This window comes from Arachis ipaensis, chromosome B2 (assembly GCF_059453495.1).
Source record: "Arachis ipaensis isolate K30076 ecotype BB chromosome B2, ASM5945349v1, whole genome shotgun sequence".
Taxonomy (NCBI): Eukaryota; Viridiplantae; Streptophyta; class Magnoliopsida; order Fabales; family Fabaceae; genus Arachis; species Arachis ipaensis.
Genome location: NC_142437.1, coordinates 12,621,509 through 12,641,077, shown reverse-complemented (window position 1 = coordinate 12,641,077; position 19,569 = coordinate 12,621,509).

The following is a 19,569-nucleotide window of genomic DNA, read 5'->3' as shown; positions in this document are numbered from 1 at the left end:
GAAGAAAACGGTTCAAGATTGGACCGAACGGGCCGAACCGGTTGAACCGGACCCAAACCGGGCCCGTGGGCCCAACCGGACCAGCAATTAAAAAGAGAGCCACGGGCTCTTCCTTCTCCCCACTTTCATAACGACGCAGGAAGCTTTCCAGGGGAGGAAAGGAGAGAAACCATACGTTGACGGTAAAATTAATTTGCCGTAACTTCTCCGTCCGAGCTCCGATCGCTGCACCGTTTGTGGCCACGCGTTCACCGCGTCGAGCTCTACGTTTCTACCAGAACAATTTCATAGGTAACTTGCTATTTCACTTCAGCCTTTCATTTCCCCCAATTTTCAAGTTTGTTGAATTTCTTTGATTTTTGATGTTTTAGGATCCAATTAGCTTGAGAGAAACGTTCACTCTTGCTTATGTGAAGCTTGGGTAAGGTGAGGATACGATAATTCTATTTTATTTTCATTGAATTTGAGCTTTGAGTATTAAATTGGATGTATATGTGTTATGAATGTGTATTAGGTTATGAATAAATAATTGGAGCTTGAAATTGTGAATACTGGAACTTGGAGGAAGCGGATTAGTTGAGTTTTGAGGGGCTGTCTTGGTTTTGAATAAATAGCTTTGGTCGTTACGTGAAAATTGGCTAAGGTATGGTTTAGGTTTCTTGCATTTAATATATAATGTTCTGTGAAAACTTAGGCTAGATGACCATAGGATAAGTTGGAATGCAGGTGTATGTTTAATATTTAGTAATTTGTCGATGAATATAATTGGTTGAAGTTTATTGGATAATTAGTTATTAATTTTGGATAGTGAATGTTATTGTTGATGAACATGGTTGGTTTGGTGCTTGTTGATTAATTAATGATTCGGTGAATTATTGATTTGAGGTATAATTATTGTGGAGGTTGTTGTGATAATGAGGTATTTTATGTTAAAAGCCTAGGATTTGTGAATTACGATTCTTAGTTGAATTTTGGTTGTTGGATTTGAATATTGTATGAGTTTAATTGTTGATCTGAGGTAGATTTTTTTTGGAGATTGCTATGATAATGAGGAAGAGAATGTTGAATTAAAAAGAATACAGGTTTGGACCCGAACAGGGTGGCAAAGTTCGAGTTTTAGAGGAGATGCTGCCGAAATTTTATAAAAATTAGAGATTAGAGATTTCGTTTATATGATTATTTAAAAAGATTTAGATTCAAAGGTTATATGGTTTGATTTAGAGTTATTAAGAAAATGAGCATGTTTTAAGTTTGATTCATTTAGAAAAGAATGAATTATGTTTTGAATTGGAACTATTGATGGACGGAATGGGAGGTGTGATAATGAAGGATAAGGATTGTATATGATTGATGTATGATGATGAATGAAATGCGATTGAGAATGATGTTGATGTTGATGAATTATAATTGAATTATTTATATGACTTATGAATTTGAATAATCTGAGATACGAGATTCCCTGGATTAAGTGCCGTGGCTTGCCACCGCGTGTACCAGGTTGAAAACTCGATACTCTGTTGACCCTACGACGTAAGTGTGTGACCGGGCACTATATAAATTCCCGGGAATGTTACCCCCATTGAGTATTATTGATTATTTGAGAAAAAATTATGCATAGACTCTTGGAGATGCACGTCGGGGGACAGTCTAAGTACAATTCAGACTTGTCGGGTTGGCTGGATAACCGACAGATGAGCCTTATCAGCCGTAGGACAGGCATGCATCATATGCATATTACTTGAATTACTTGCTTGTGCTCTAATTGGGTGTGCCTATCTGTATTTGCCATGCTAAATGTGTATCTGTTACCTGCAGTAGTTGTAATCTTCTTGTGTTTGCCTTTATCTGTCTATTTGTTTGTGAAAATGCATGATGGAGTTGGAGGTATGGAGGAATGGCAGTATAGGACTTAGATTTAAGGTTAAGTTAAGTTAGGATTAAATATTTTTAGGAAACCACCTTTTATGGCTTCTGTTTAATACTTTAAGCTCTATAATCTGAGTGTCGGCATTCTAGGATTGCCTCTGGCATTCCCAGGACCTTATATATTATGTGTGTGGCACCTTTACCATACTGAGAACCTCCAGTTCTCATTCCATACTATGTTGTTGTTTTTCAGATGCAGGTCGAGAGGCATCTCATTAGGCGTCTGGACTCTTGAAGCGGAGTGGTTACTAGGATATTTTGTTATGCTATGATGTATATATATGTACTTAGCTTTCTCTCCGCATGACTTATTCTTTTTGATCCTCTTAGAGGTTTATGGAGAGGCAGGATTGTGTATGTGTCCTTTTGGGTTTTGGATATGTATGTATATATGTGTAAATATTCTCCGGCCAGTCTTGACTTTGCAGGCTGAGTTAGGAGCTTGTTATTTTGTATCTTTGGCACTCTATTTCCACTTCTATTATCTTATGTTTAATAGTTATGGTTTTCTTAGTACGCAAGTTAACTCGTTCCTTGAGCGTTGCGCTTTTATTTCGCGATTTTTGTTTCCTCTATTCTTCAAGGCTCCTAGCATATTATAAATATTCTGCTATTATATGTACTCATTTTATTTTAGAGGTCGTAATACCACACCACCTCTGTTTTACGACTTAAGCGTAAAATTTAGTGTGGCAGGGTGTTACATTATGGTATCAGAGCAGTTCGTTCCTATTGAGCCTGAAAGACGGACTGATTGTACTTTTGTGCACTCTCTGTATATGTGTGTATGTGCTATTAGGATATCTGATTGATATATATGGCATAAACGTTTGTGAGCATGCATTTGGAACTTAAAGCATTAGACCTGCGATATTGAGACTGATCAACTTAATATCACTTGTTTGGTGTGTTTAGGGACCAGATGTCGACTCGCGGACGCGGTCGCAGGCGAGGTAGAGGTAGGACAGGCACCGTTGCTCCTGCTTCCATAGGGACTGATCCAGTAGACTTTATGGCTGCCCTGGAGAATATGACTGCAGCTATGCAGGCAACAGCCGAGGCACTGGGTAATCAGATAAATCAGGGTAATCATGGGAATAATCATGATGAGGATGGTCCTATGACACTTGCCACATTTCTGAAAGTTCGCCCTCCGACTTTTAGGGGAACCTCAAATCCCACTGATGCAGATAACTGGATTTAGGCTATGGAAAGGGCGTTGCAGGCCCAACAGGTTCCTGAAGAGCAATGGGTTGAATTTGGAACTTATCAGCTGCAAGGTAAAGCTTAGTATTGGTGGCAGGGAACACGACGTATTATGCAGCCTGATGGTGCTGTAATTCCTTGGGAGGTTTTTCGAACAGAATTCTATAAGAAATACTTTCCTAATTCAGCCAGAAATGCCAAGGAACTTGATTTAATGCAGTTAAAGCAGGGACAGATGACTGTTGCTGAGTATACCAGCAAATTTGAGGAGTTATGTCGCTTTTCTCGTATCTGTCAAGGTGCGCCTGAAGATTTTGCTGAATGGAAGTGTATTAAATATGAGGGAGGTCTTCGGAGCGATATTCTGAGCTTCGTTGCCCCAATGGAGATCAGGGTGTTTTCTGAATTGGTGAATAAGAGTAGGGTGGCTGAGGATTGTTGAGGAAGGCGGCAGCAGAGAAAAGAAGTTTGAGGATGCCTTTTCAGAGGCCTTCAGGGAGGAACTTTGCTCCGAGAGGTAGAAATTTCAAGCGTGGAGGCTTTGTTCCGCAGCAGACTCAGGGTCAAGGTAATTACAGAAGGCCGAATACCAATGGTAGTCAAGGAAAAAGGTTTGGGAAGCAGCCACAGCAAGATATGAATTGTCAGAAGTGCGGAAGGTATCACCCTGGAGTTCCGTGCAGATTCGGACTTGGAGTATGCTATTCTTGTGGACAGCCTGGACATATGGCCACTAATTGCCCGGAGAAGAAGAAGTATGAGACTGGTAGGGTGCAGCAGCCAGGAGAGTATACACCACTTCTATCAGAGGTGTTGAGGGATCTGAGACACTGATTAGAGGTAATTGTGAAATGGCTGGTAAAATCTTAAATGCTTTATTTGATTCAGGAGCGTCTCATTCATTTATTGCATTTGAAAAGGCCCATGAGTTAGGATTGAGAATGGTGGTTTTAGGTTACGATTTGAAATTATATAACGCTACTCATGAAGCTATGGTGACTAGGATAGGATGTCCACAAGTTCCCTTTCGAGTACAACAGCGTAAATTTGTGCATGATTTGATTTGTTTGCCTATGACTGGTCTTGATCTCATCTTGGGGTTGGATTAGTTATCCAAGAATCATGTTTTGCTTGATTGTTCTGAGAAGTCAGTACAGTTTATGCCGGAAGGGTCAGGAGCATCGGTTGTGGTGAATAGTCACTATTTGAATTCTATGATAGTAAACTGTTTTGGAACTGAATGTCAGGGTATTATGTTATTAACTGCGGGAGTATCAGGTGATGATCAGAGTTTAGAGCGGATTCCGATTGTATGTGAATTTCCAGATGTGTTTCCGGATGATATTAATGAATTCCCACCTAACCGAGAGGTTGAATTTGCAATTGAGTTGGTACCTGGATCCGGTCCAATTTCAATTACTCCTTATAGGATGTCGCCTTTAGAAATGGTTGAACTGAAGGCTCAGCTGGAAGATCTGTTGGGTAAGTATTTTATCCGACCAAGTGTTTCTCCGTGGGGAGCGCCAGTGTTACTGGTAAAGAAGAAGGATGGGAGTATGCGGCTGTGTGTCGATTATCGGTAATTGAATAAGATCACTGTGAAGAATAAATATCCGTTGCCTAGAATCGATGATCTAATGGATCAGTTACAGGGTGCCGGTGTGTTTTCTAAGATTGACCTGCGATCAGGGTATCATCAGATAAGGGTTAGAGATGAGGATATTCCGAAAACTGATTTCAGGACACGTTATGGTCATTGAGTATACAGTGATGTCTTTTGGGTTAACTAATGCTCCGGCAGTATTTATGGATTATATGAATAGGATTTTTCGACCGTATCTGGACAAGTTTGTTATTGTCTTCATTGATGACATTCTTGTTTATTCTAAGACTGAAGAGGAGCATGCTGATCACTTGCGAACTGTGCTACAAATTCTGAGAGATAGGAAGTTATATGCTAAGTTATCTAAATGTGAGTTCTGGAAGAGTGAAGTGAAGTTTCTCGGCCACGTGGTGAGTAAGCAGGGGATAGCTGTGGATCCTGCTAAGGTAGAAGCAGTGATGAATTGGGAGCGACCAACTTCAGTGACAGAGATCAGGAGTTTCCTAGGTTTGGCGGGGTATTGTCGTAGATTCATTAAGGGATTTTCACAGCTCGCCTTACCTTTAACTAAATTGACTAGGAAGGATACGCCTTTTATCTGGACTCCGGAATGTGAAGAGAGTTTCCAGGCATTGAAGCACAGGTTGACTACTGCACCTGTATTGGTATTACCTTAACCAAGTGAACCGTTTGAAGTGTATTGTGATGCATCACTAAAGGGTCTAGGGTGCGTTCTGATACAGCACCAGAATGTTGTAGCATACGCCTCACGGCAGTTAAGGCCGCATGAGATGAACTACCCGACACATGATTTAGAACTTGCTGCTGTTGTGTTTGCTTTAAAGATTTGGAGGCACTATCTCTATGGTGTTAAGTTTCATGTTTTCTCAGACCATAAGAGTTTGAAGTATCTTTTTGAGCAGAAAGAATTGAATATGCGTCAGAAGAGATGGATGGAGCTTCTGAAAGATTATGATTTTGAATTGAATTATCATCCAGGAAAAGCAAACGTTGTGGCGGATGCTTTGAGTCGGAAGTCTTTATATGCAGCTTGGATGATGCTACGGGAGGAAGAATTACTAATGGCATTTCAAAGTTTGAATTTGGGAATTAGAGAAGAATCTGGAATCCTGTGTTTGAGTCAGTTGCAAATTTCTAGTGATTTTAAATCAGAACTTCTGAAGGCTCATCGAGACAGTGAAGCATTACGTAAGGTATTACCAGCAGTTGAACAAGAAAAACAGTGGAGAGTGTCAGAAAGTCAGGATGGTTTATGGAGGTTCAAGAACCGGATTGTTGTGCCAGATATTGGAGACCTGCGACAGAGAATCTTGAAGGAAGCTCATAAGAGCGGGTTTTCAATTCACCCAGGGAGCACTAAAATGTATCAAGATCTGAAAGCGATTTTCTGGTGGCCAGGGATGAAGAATGATGTGGCATTACATGTATCTAAATGTTTAACGTGTCAGAAGGTTAAGATTGAGCATCAGAGACCATCAGGAACCCTTCATCCTTTGGAGATTCCACAATGGAAATGGGAGAGTATCGCAATAGATTTTGTGATAGGTTTGCCTAAAACCCGATCTGGTTGTGACGCTATTTGGGTGGTTGTGGATCGACTAACAAAATCAGCTCACTTTCTTCCTATCCGAATAAGTTGTACAATGGAGGAATTGGCTCGAATGTATATTAAAGAGATTGTCAGGTTGCATGGCGTGCCTTCTACCATTATATCTGACAGGGATCCTCGTTTCACATCAAGGTTCTGGGGAGCTTTTCAGCGTGCATTTGGAGCTCAGTTAAGTTTAAGTACTGCATATCACCCTCAGACAGATGGTCAGTCAGAGAGAACTATTCAGACCTTGGAGGATATGCTAAGGGCTTGTGTTTTGGACCAGCCGGCGAGCTGGGATCGATATATGCCATTAATAGAATTTGCTTATAATAATAGCTATCATGCGAGCATCGGAATGGCTCCATATGAGGCTCTGTATGGCAGAAAATGTCAGTCTCCACTATGTTGGTATGAAACTGGAGAAAGGAGTTTATTAGGGCCTGAAATGATAGCTGAAACGACTGAGCAGATAAAGAAGATTCGTAGTCGAACGCTTATAGCCCAGAGCCGCCAGAAGAGTTATGCTGATCAGAGGCGAAAGCCTTTGGAATTCAAAGCAGGAGAACATGTCTTTCTGAAGGTTACACCAACCACTGGAGTGGGAAGAGCTATTAAGACTAAGAAACTGAATCCCCGTTATATTGGACCGTTTGAGATTCTGAAGAGAATTGGACCAGTGGCTTATAGAATTGCCTTACCGCCGTACCTTTCGAATTTGCACGATGTATTTCATGTATCACAGCTTCGGAAGTATACTCCTGATGCAAGTCATGTTCTAGAACCAGAACCAATCCAAGTGAGAGAAGATCTAACACTCCCAGTAATTCCGGTGAGGATTGATGACACCAGTGTTAAACGATTACGAGGAAGGGAAGTATCATTGGTAAAAGTAGCTTGGAGACGAGCTGGTATCGAGGAACATACCTGGAAACTCGAATCAGATATGTGAAAGGACTATCCACATCTCTTTTCAGGTAACTGAACCTGAATTTTGAGGACAAAATTCTTTATTAGGTGGGTAGGATGTAAACCCCGGTTAAATTAGTAGATAATTAGTTAATAAATTAGTTTTTAATAAGGAGGATTAGAAATGTGAATATTATATCAAATTAGGATAGAGCTCATTGAAATGAGAATTTTGACACCTATTTCGAAGAAAACGGTTCAAGATTGGACCGAACGGGCCGAACCAGTTGAACCAGGCCCGTGGGCCCAACCGGACCAGCAATTAAAAAGAGAGCCACGGGCTCTTCCTTCTCCCCACTTTCATAACGACGCAGGAAGCTTTCCAGGGGAGGAAAGGAGAGAAACCATACGTTGACGGTAAAATTAATTTGCCGTAACTTCTCCGTCCGAGCTCCGATCGCCGCACCGTTTGTGGCCACGCGTTCACCGCGTCGAGCTCTACGTTTCTACCAGAACAATTTCATAGGTAACTTGCTATTTCACTTCAGCCTTTCATTTCCCCCAATTTTCGAGTTTGTTGAATTTCTTTGATTTTTGATGTTTTAGGATCCAATTAGCTTGAGAGAAACGTTCACTCTTGCTTATGTGAAGCTTGGGTAAGGTGAGGATATGATAATTCTATTTTATTTTCATTGAATTTGAGCTTTGAGTATTAAATTGGATGTATATGTGTTATGAATGTGTATTAGGTTATGAATAAATAATTGGAGCTTGAAATTGTGAATACTGGAACTTAGAGGAAGCGGATTAGTTGAGTTTTGAGGGGCTGTCTTGGTTTTGAATAAATAGCTTTGGTCGTTACGTGAAAATTGGCTAAGGTATGGTTTAGGTTTCTTGCATTTAATATATAATGTTCTGTGAAAACTTAGGCTAGATGACCATAGGATAAGTTGAAATGCAGGTGTATGTTTAATATTTAGTAATTTGTCGATGAATATAATTGGTTGAAGTTTATTGAATAATTAGTTATTAACTTTGGATGGTGAATGTTATTGTTGATGAACATGGTTGGTTTGGTGCTTGTTGATTAATTAATGATTCGGTGAATTATTGATTTGAGGTATAATTATTGTGGAGGTTGTTGTGATAATGAGGTATTTTATGTTAAAAGCCTAGGATTTGTGAATTATGATTCTTAGTTGAATTTTGGTTGTTGGATTTGAATATTGTATGAGTTTAATTGTTGATCTGAGGTAGATTTTTTGTGGAGATTGTTATGATAATGAGGAAGGGAATGTTGAATTAAAAAGAATACAGGTTTGGACCCGAACAGGGTGGCAAAGTCCGAGTTTTAGAGGAGATGCTGCCGAAATTTTATAAAAATTAGAGATTAGAGATTTCATTTATATGATTATTTAAAAAGATTTAGATTCAAAGGTTATATGGTTTGATTTAGAGTTATTAAGAAAATGAGCATGTTTTAAGTTTGATTCATTTAGAAAAGAATGAATTATGTTTTGAATTGGAACTATTGATGGACGGAATGGGAGGTGTGATAATGAAGGATAAGGATTGTATATGATTGATGTATGATGATGAATGAAATGCGATTGAGAATGATGTTGATGTTGATGAATTATAATTGAATTATTTATATGGCTTATGAATTTGAATAATCTGAGATACGAGATTCCCTGGATTAAGTGCCGTGGCTTGCCACCGCGTGTACCAGGTTGAAAACTCGATACTCTGTTGACCCTACGACGTAAGTGTGTGACCGGGCACTATATAAATTCCCGGGAATGTTACCCCCATTGAGTATTATTGATTATTTGAAAAAAAATTATGCATAGACTCTTGGAGATGCACGTCGGGGGACAGTCTAAGTACAATTCAGACTTGTCGGGTTGGCTGGATAACCGACAGACGAGCCTTATCAGCCGTAGGACAGGCATGCATCATATGCATATTACTTGAATTACTTGCTTGTGCTCTAATTGGGTGTGCCTATCTGTATTTGCCATGCTAAATGTGTATCTGTTACCTGCAGTAGTTGTAATCTTCTTGTGTTTGCCTTTATCTGTCTATTTGTTTGTGAAAATGCATGATGGAGTTGGAGGTATGGAGGAATGGCAGTATAGGACTTAGATTTAAGGTTAAGTTAAGTTAGGATTAAATATTTTTAGGAAACCACCTTTTATGGCTTCTGTTTAATACTTTAAGCTCTATAATCTGAGTGTCGGCATTCTAGGATTGCCTCTGGCATTCCCAGGACCTTATATATTATGTGTGTGGCACCTTTACCATACTGAGAACCTCCAGTTCTCATTCCATACTATGTTGTTGTTTTTCAGATGCAGGTCGAGAGGCATCTCATTAGGCGTCTGGACTCTTGAAGCGGAATGGTTACTAGGATATTTTGTTATGCTATGATGTATATATATGTACTTAGCTTTCTCTCCGCATGACTTATTCTTTTTGATCCTCTTAGAGGTTTATGGAGAGGCAAGATTGTGTATGTGTCCTTTTGGGTTTTGGATATGTATGTATATATGTGTAAATATTCTCCGGCCAGTCTTGACTTTGCAGGCTGAGTTAGGAGCTTGTTATTTTGTATCTTTGGCACTCTATTTCCACTTCTATTATCTTATGTTTAATAGTTATGGTTTTCTTAGTACGCAAGTTAACTCGTTCCTTGAGCGTTGCGCTTTTATTTCGCGATTTTTGTTTCCTCTATTCTTCAAGGCTCCTAGCATATTATAAATCTTCTGCTATTATATGTACTCATTTTATTTTAGAGGTCGTAATACCACACCACCTCTATTTTACGACTTAAGCGTAAAACTTAGTGTGGCAGGGTGTTACATAAAGTCTTTGCTTGACAATAATACCTATGAGTTGGTGAAACTACCTAAAGGTATGAGAACTTTGAAGAACAAATGGGTATTCAGAATCAAGAATGAAGAACACAATTTTAAGTCTCGGTATAAAGCTAAATTGGTTGTTAGAGGCTTTAGTAAGAGAAAAAGTATTAATTTTGAGGAGATTTTTTCTCCTGTTGTGAAGATGTCATCCATTCATGCTGTAGTTGGATTAGCAGCTTAATCTGGAGATTGAGTAATAGATGTGAAGACAACATTTTTTTATGGTGATTTGGACAAGAAAATCTACATGGAGCAACTAGATGACTTTGTTGTTAAAGAAAAGAAAGACCTTGTGTGCAAGCTTAAGAAGAGTCTTTATGGTTTGAAGCAAGTTCCAAAATAATGGTACAAGAAATTTAAATCTGTTGTAGGAGAGCATGGTTACCATAAGACAATTTCATATCATTGTATATTTGTGTAAAAGTTTTTTGATGGTGATTTTATCATTCCTTTACTTCATGTGAATGACATTTTAATTGTAGGAAAGAATGTTTTGAGGATTAATGAGTTCAAGAAACAATTGAGCAAGTTCTTTGCTATGAAAGACTTGGGTCCTACCAAATAGATTTTGGATATAACTATTATTCGTTATAGAGATTTCAAGAAGCTTTATTTATCGCGGGAGAAGTCCATAAAGAAGATGCTTCAAAGGTTTGGCATGAATGATGCCAAATCTGTTGCTAATTCTTTTGATCCTCATTTTAAGTTAAGCACCAAGCAGTGTCCACTCACTGACGAGGAGAAACAAGCAATTGATGAAATTTCTTATGCCTCAACTGTTGGAAGCTTGTTATATGCTATGGTGTGCACTAGACCAGACATTGCTCATGCGGTTGGTACTGTGAGTCGTTTCTTCTCTAATCCAAGTAAGGAACATTAAAATGTTGTTAAATGGATTATGAGATATCTAAAAGGTACAACTAACTTGAGTTTGAGCTTTGATGGTGAAAAATCTTTGCTAGTTGACTTCAATAATACAAACATGGCAAGAGATGTTGATTTTTAAAAGTCTATTTCAGGTTATTTAGTCAAGTTTGCAAGGAGAGCTATTTTATAGCAGTCAAAGTTACAGAAGTGCGTTTCACTTTCTACCACAGAGATAGAGTTTATTGCAACAATTGAAGCATGTAAAGAGTTGTTGTGGATGAAGAAGTTTCTTGGAAAGCTTGGTTTCAAACACAAGATCATCATGTGTTATTTTGTGATAGTCAAAGTGCTATTCATCTTGTTAAGAATTCTACTTTTATTGCAAGATCTAAACATATTGATGTTAGATATCACTGGATATGGGATGTGTTGAATTCGAAGTTGTTGAAACTTGAGAAAGTTCACACTGATGATAATGGTGCTGATACGATGACAAAAGCATTGTCAAGAGATAAACTTGAAGCATGTTTGATCGCCGGGATGGCGAGAACCTCCACCTAATCGAGAAGGGGACGATTTGTTGGGCATTTTCTCTCCTTTGTGATGTCCAAGACCAATTTTTTGGGTGTCTCCTTGCACCTTTGTGTCACTACCCTAATCAGAATTTTTTTGGGTAATAGAGAGTGAGAGAAAGCAACCACAAAGTGAGAGAGAAGAGGAAAAATAGAATTTTTGTTTTTATACAGAGTAATAGATTTTAAACAGTAGTTTCTCATTCGTTCATCGTTGGATTGGTTTGAAATTTGGACTGCAGTTTCATCTTATCTTGTTCTTCATTCTGAACGGTGGAGATGTTGATTGAAAATCTATAGTGGGAGAAAATAGCTTTCGAACAACAGCTCTAATTTGGGGTATTTTTCATCTTCTTATTACTAATTTGTAAGCTTTAGTGCTTTAGTGTTTTGGCTAATTGTATGGACGATTAGTGCTTTATTTGAGACTCTCTTGTACCTCATATTTAATTATAATAGAGTTATTTTATTAGTTTAGACGACTCGTGATTTTTACCACTCACATTGAGAGAGTTTTTCACGTTAAAATATTGGTGTGCTCTTTTTATTGCTTTACTTGATATATTTGCTTGTTCATTGTTACTGTCATATTATATTGTGAGTATTTTTATATTATTTTTGTATTGGATATTTGTGTTATTTTCAGACTCTTTTAATTCTTCTATAATATTTTATATAAATAAATTATCCTTTTTGTTTATTGTCAACAATAATCTAACTATAAATTTAAAATTAATATAAAATTCTAATTGAAAATTTTTTAAAAAGTATAAAGATTTAACTATAAATTCAAAAAAATGATAAAGACTAATAAAATAATTAATTAATAATAAACTATAATTAAAAATAAAATGAGATCCTTTGGACTGCATATTTTTTGTTATATATATATATATATATATATATATATAAAGGGTCACGATTTAGATATGATTTGTCATAACTATGCAAAATACTATTTAACAGGTGTAAGATTACAGAGATACCAACGCAAGTTGTATTATATAATTCTTTTTTATTTGTTTTTTGGTGTATTGAACAATAATTGAAGTACCTAAAAGAGTAGGTGATAAATTGTATCTAGACAAAAATTTCTCTTTGATGAATAATTTGGTTAACAAAATATCATTAACAATAAATAAATAAAGGGTAAACTATATTTTTTGTTTTTTATGTTTGTGATTTTTTTTAAATACTTCTAATGTTTAATTATATTTAATTTTATCTCTAATATTTTTAATTTTTGTCAAAATTATTCTTAGATGTTAATTCCATGTAAAATGTTACTGACAAAATAAAAAATTTTTAAAGATAGTTTTGACACAAATAAAAAAATATTACAAATAAAATTAGATGTATTAAAAATGTTAGGGATAAAATTGAATAAAACTAAACGTTAGGGACAAAAAATATACTTTACCTATAAATAAAATAACATGTACTTATATTGCAAGTTGCTCAACAGTTTAACCAACTTGAATTGGTCGAATAATTAGCTTATTCGTTTGCCTAAGTAAATATCAGAGATTATGCAGCAATTCATTGATTTGGCTTGTGGTAAACTCTAAAATGAAATTTAAATTTGTAATAGATTAATCTTTAAGCTGTCGAGTTGCGAAATATTAGAGACAAACGAAAAAAAATTGCTCAGAAGATCATTCATGAATACCAAATACTAGCTAGGGATGACAATACCACCCGAATTCGCGAGTACTCACCCTGCTCTTACCCGCTCGGGACGGGTTTTTACCGGAGTAGGCGGAGCCAGATTTAGGTAATACCTGTCCTAGTATATATATAATTTTAATATATAATATGTGTAATATATGTAAAATAATTAGTAAAATAACTAATAATATTGTATCATATTTAAAATTTTATTTTAATTTATGTTATGTATGTGATGATAGTTATATAAATTTTGAAATGTAATTTTACTTAATTATTAAATTTTAATAATTATAGAGACGGATAGGACGGGAAGAATACCTATAAAAACGAATTAAGGTTCAACTTTTTATTATTTATAAATAGAAATAAGATGAATACTATGTAAATTATTATAGAACGAAATAAAATTAAATAGAGTAAAAATTCGCCTCTACCTATCTGCCCTGTTATCACCCCTACTAATTACCAACTATAGTGAGACCAACCGTTCTTGTAAGTTATTATTTTATTACATTGTATTTTATTTTATTCCGCACAAAATATCCAAAGATTACTCTAATCACGGAGAGGAATATTATAAGCCAATAAATAATGACAAAGTATATAAAACAAATAGGATCGACTCTTTTGTCGGTTTTTATTTACCCTCTTTTAGCAGAAATTGTCTTAGTGATTCTTGATTAAAAAATAATGAAAGTAGTCTTAGTTATGTCTCATGATGGTTAAATATTGAATTATTGACATGTGATCATATATCCCAAGATTCTTTGCAATATAACTTTTTAATTATTATATTATATTAAGATTCTTCATGAGTTGAACTCCTGAATAGTGAGTGTTATTTGGGGAAGAAAGAGATCATAGATAACAATTAGGCCATTAGCGTTTATTAATTTCCCACTGTAATCCGATCAAGGGAGAGAAGAATCACCTTTCCATATGGAACATATATTTTCTGAACACTATTAGATATTTTTTCATCGTCACTTTTTCCTTAAACTAAAGAAATAGAAATAAATATTTTATATTTAAATTTTTTATATAAAATACAGAAAATAAAGAGTGTCACCAAACAAATGCACCTTTCATTTGTATAAAACACAGATTTTTGTTTAGTTTGCCAAAGGATGATGAGCTCTAGAATCTCAGAAGGAATTTAATAATCCCAACTAATCCAAAATAATAGTCACCAAAAAACTAATCCAAAATAATAATAATATATCCAATTTTATTCCTAGTTTCTTATGTTTCTAATGCATAAAAGCATAAGAAGAACATAAAATAAAAACAAAAAACTAATCAATGGAGTTCTTACCACCACTTGAATACCTCAAAACATTGTCTTATTCGGCACCTTGTTTGGGGTTGTGTTTGAGAGAGAACTTTGAATTTTCTGTTGGAATTTCTTTGCTTCATTTTGGTGTCATGATTCGGTTAAGATTGAACCTCTTAACTCCTTTGTTACTTGTACAAATATTGATGAGACTAAATTTACGTCTTGATGTTTGGTTCGATAATTGGTGATTTTTGTCAACTTATTAGACAGATTTAGCACACATGTCATACTAAAAATAGTAAAATCTGTATTAAATCGTTGATTTTTCTCTTCTAAATTCATCGGCACTTCAAATACAATGTAGTGATGTACATATAGTGTTGTAAGGTTCAAAAACATTAATATTAATTGTTTAAATATTGACAATAGTGAATATTGGTAGTTTAAATTTTATAATTGCTTGATTGGCCTATAAATTGAAACAAAAATATTGTATATACACAGAAAATCAATTATCAAATCAACTATCGTGTATTTGTATTTTTGTTTTTTATCAAAGATAGAGAAATTCGAACCCGCAACCTCTAAGTGAGTATGAAAAGACTATGTTATTTAAGTTATAGTTCAATGGCTGTATTTGTATTGTTTAACTTATTTTTAATATATATTTTATATTTTAATATAAAAAAAATATGAGAAACCAATGACTTTTGTGAACAATGTGTACAATAGACTTAAAAAAATATATTTTAAAAATTAAAAATTATATTTTTAATTAATTATTTATAATTATTTAAATTCAAATTTTGAAATTTAAAAAATTAGAATTAGTAGTTAAATTAACTCTAATCTCATATTAACCGCCGGATATCCCCTCCCTCTCGTGCCTCACCCTTGGCATTTCACCCCTCCACGCCGACCGTGCCAACGCCGTCGGAGGAGAATGCCGACAACACCGAAGCCAGCCTCGTGCACGTGTTCATCTGTGGCGGGGACAGATCCATCCGCAGCCATATCGGTACCTCCCCCTTGCCGCTGCAACACCCGCTAAAATCCCACTTGATGTGATATGGACGGACGACGATCACATGGATGGGAAGAAGGACTTCACGCTGAACCCAATGAACTACCCTCGTCCGAAGCTTCTAGAGTTCTTGGACAAGATACACATCATTGGAATGAAGTACGTTGTGATCGTTGATTCCGGAATTGCCGTTAATGCAAGCTATGGCGTATACCAAAGAGGAATGGCCAATGATGTTTTCATCAAGCACGATGGGGATCCCTTCTTGGGTCAAGTGTGGCCAGGTGCAGCGTACTTCCCAGATGTCCTAAACCTAAAAACAGTTTCATGGTGGAGTGACGCAAAGATATGTGGCGAGAAGGCTGGTGTATCGGATTCAAGATATCAAGAAGGCAAGTGCTTTGTTTCATGGTGTTGTGGAGATTTTCGGTTAACTTGATTTTTTTGGATTTCGCTCCATTTACGTCTTCAAGGTATATACATCAACGGACGAATTTAGATGCTGGATGTTTAATTCACTAGGTATGGAGATGGTTGTTTTATTTCTTAATTAGATGGTTATTTTGTTTGAGTAATTTAAGTATATACAATTAATAAATGATGGATGATCATTTCACTAGGTAATTGAATAATTATTTTAATAACTACCTGGATGGTTGTTTGATGGCCGATGAGGAAACTTCTAATGCTAAAGAGGTGGGATGATTGATGAGGATGAGATAGCAGAGATTAGGGGAAGAGAATGTTTGGATAAATTCCATTAGTAAATTAGGATTGAGATGGTTATTTTTTTGAAATAACTGTTTGAATTTTTTTTCTTGTATTAGGCTAAATTTAAAATTTATTATATGCATTGTCAAGATTACTCATTGACTCCTTAGCAGAGTTCACCAATATATATTACACTAATAGTTATTTTTTTGTGAATAACTAATATGCTCTATTTTAAAAATATGTATGCATATATTTTGGGTTCATGTCTTATTATTTTAAAATTTGATCCGTCTATGTATCTCATGTCATGTTATATTCCGTGATTAGTTGTTGTGTAAACTCATTTTTCCTGATAGTATATGCATCAAATGGATTGACCCTGAATTGAAAATCTGCAAACTTAAATAGGCGGAGCAATTATATAAATATAAAATTCTAAATAGAAGTCCAACCCATTTAAGGAAAGAGAAGTGCTACACATACAAGTTATTTTGGTTTACAAGTCATATAAATTGCGCCAAACTTAATAAAAAGGACGCCCACCCATATGAGCGTGTCAACACGCGCACTACTCAACGATTTTCATAGCGCGCGTTGCGTTCCTCCTCTTTCTTCTTCTTCTTCTCCTTCTTCTTTGCGTTTTTCTTCCTTTTTCTTCACATGTTTCATCTTCATTATCGTTTTTTTATTGCTGTTGTTGCTGCATTTTTTCTCTCATTCTCATTCTATTGATTTTGCAATATTATGTATTTTTTTATTTTTTGTTTGATTTTTTCCTCCCAAAAAGAATTATGAGAATATGAAATAAGAAGATGAAGAAGAAGAAGTAACAGAAAATGAGAAGAAAGAAGAGAAATAGTTTTGAATTATGCAGAACTTATCAGAATAAAAATACACCCAAAATTCTTAAAAAATACACCCAAATATCTTCGTGTTGCATCCAAATATCTTCGTGTTACACCCAAATTTGCTGCAAATACAGAAATATATTTCCTCTAATGCTGCATTTTTTTCTTCTTCTTTTTTTCCTTATTTCTTTTTTTTAGTTAAATGAATGTTAGTTCATTCTCTTCCAAGTAATTTTACAGCATTATGTGTTTCTTCTTCTTTTTTGTTTGATTTTATTCTTGTTAAGAGAGTAAAACAAGAAGAAACTTAAGAAAGTAAAACAAAAAGAAGAAGATGAATAAGGAAAAAGAAGAAGAAGAAGATGGTTTTGATGATGAAAAAAAAGAAGCAATAAAAGATGAGGAGGAAGAAGAGGAAGATTTTTGAATTATATAGAACTTATCAGAATAAAAATATACCCAAAATTCTTAAAATACACCCAAATATCTTCATGTTACACCCAAATATCTTCATGTTACACCCAAATTTGCTGCAAATACAGAAAAATATTTCTTCTAATGCTACATTTTTTTCTTCTGAATTGAACCACACCTCAGCCACTTGATTGGATTCAAAACAATAATCAATTTCGTTCTGGTTCAATTGACAATCTGAACCTGAATTATTCATTATCTTCAACAATGAGATAACTGATGATGGAGGAAAAAGAGAAAAAGAAAGGAGGAGAAGAAATTTCAATAAAAAAAGAATGAGGAAGAGGAGGAGGAAGAAGATGTGGTGTTGATGACAACGATAACGAAGAAGAACGTGCAGTAACAAGAAGAAGAAGAAGAATGCGCATTAACGATATGAAGCGCGTGAATATAAATAACTTGTAAAAATTTGTATGAAAAACACAATTGTATGTAGAGAATAATTCTTAAGAAAAAGCTCACAGAGCTTAACGGGTTGACTCATTTATTTTTTAAAATTTTTATCTAAATATGCATTTTAATTAAAAAATAGAAAATTCAATTTTTGAACTAAAATAAAATTTGGATTTTTTACATTTTTTAATAGTAAGTTATTATATTGGAATTTAAGATATTTTAGTCAAAACTTAGGTAATTGAATGAGATTGTTAAAAATTTTGTTAAATTTTGTAGATAAAAAAAAAAAGAATAAAAAAATTTTAACAGGCTAACTGGTAAATTATTTATTGGATAAAGTATATTTTTTGTCCCTGAAGTTTACTAAAAGTTTCAAAAATACCCCTAAGTTTTAATTTGTTTCAATTTTATCCTTAATGTTTTCTATTTGCATCAATTTTATCTTTATCTTCAAATTTTTTTGTCAAACTATGGTCAACATTAATTTTTTTCAATAACACCCCCCAAACCCTATTCTCTTTCATCATCATCAAGAACTCTCTTTCATCATCATCAAGAACAATAACTACCCAATATCCCCGCTGCCGTTTGCGCCCCAACTCCGGCCACCGCAAGTAATGTATATCAAATCCTCCTTCTCTCTTTCATGGAGAAGACTCCATTACAAGACCCAACATTCCATCACCGATCCCTAACCATGGCTCCAACCAACAAGTACTACGAAGCACTTGAAATTGAATCCATCAACATTTAAGAAGAAGAAGCAAAATAAAAAATTGGCAATGGCAACATCAACAACAACAAAACACAACAACAGCTCCATGCAACAACAGATCAAAACTCCATAACAAATAAAAGAGGTACATGTCCCTTCTGATTCTCAATTACTTTCTTCTCTTTGTGGGTACCATATCTTCAAGCATGTTCTCAAAAATTTCAACAAAAAGATTCTACCTTTATCATCTTCGTTGGAATCATGTTGGGAATCAACAACCTTCTCTTCTCATGGGGCGTTATATCTTTCAGTTTGCAAGTGTTGAAGGTAAGGTCCCATGGAAGTTGTTGGAGTCAAGCCAGAGATGCTCGAGCTTCTTTAGAGCTCCGATGGTGACCGAAATCCCTCCAAAAAAGTCATTGTAGGACAAGTTGATGAGCTGGCGTTGAGATTTGGAGGAGAAGTTCATTGGAACGTCGCTGAAAAATATGTGGCAAGACAAATCGAGGTACTAGAGGAAGTTCGTTATGTGGCCGAAGAGCGTGCCGGAGAGGAGGTTGTGAGCGAGGTTGAGTAGCTGGAGGTTGGCGAGGTTAGGTTGGTGAGGTTGAGGAGCGGCGGAGGGAGGTGGCTGGAGAGGGAGTTGTTCTGGAGGTAGACTACACGGCATAAGAGATAATCAGAGAGGGAGTGAGGGATGGTCGGATGGGACTGTTGCTGAGTGAGTTTGGAGATGATGATGAAAGAGAATAATAGGGTTTGGGGGTGTTATTGGAAAAAATTAATGTTGACCATAGTTTGACAAAAAAATTTAAAGATAAGGATAAAATTG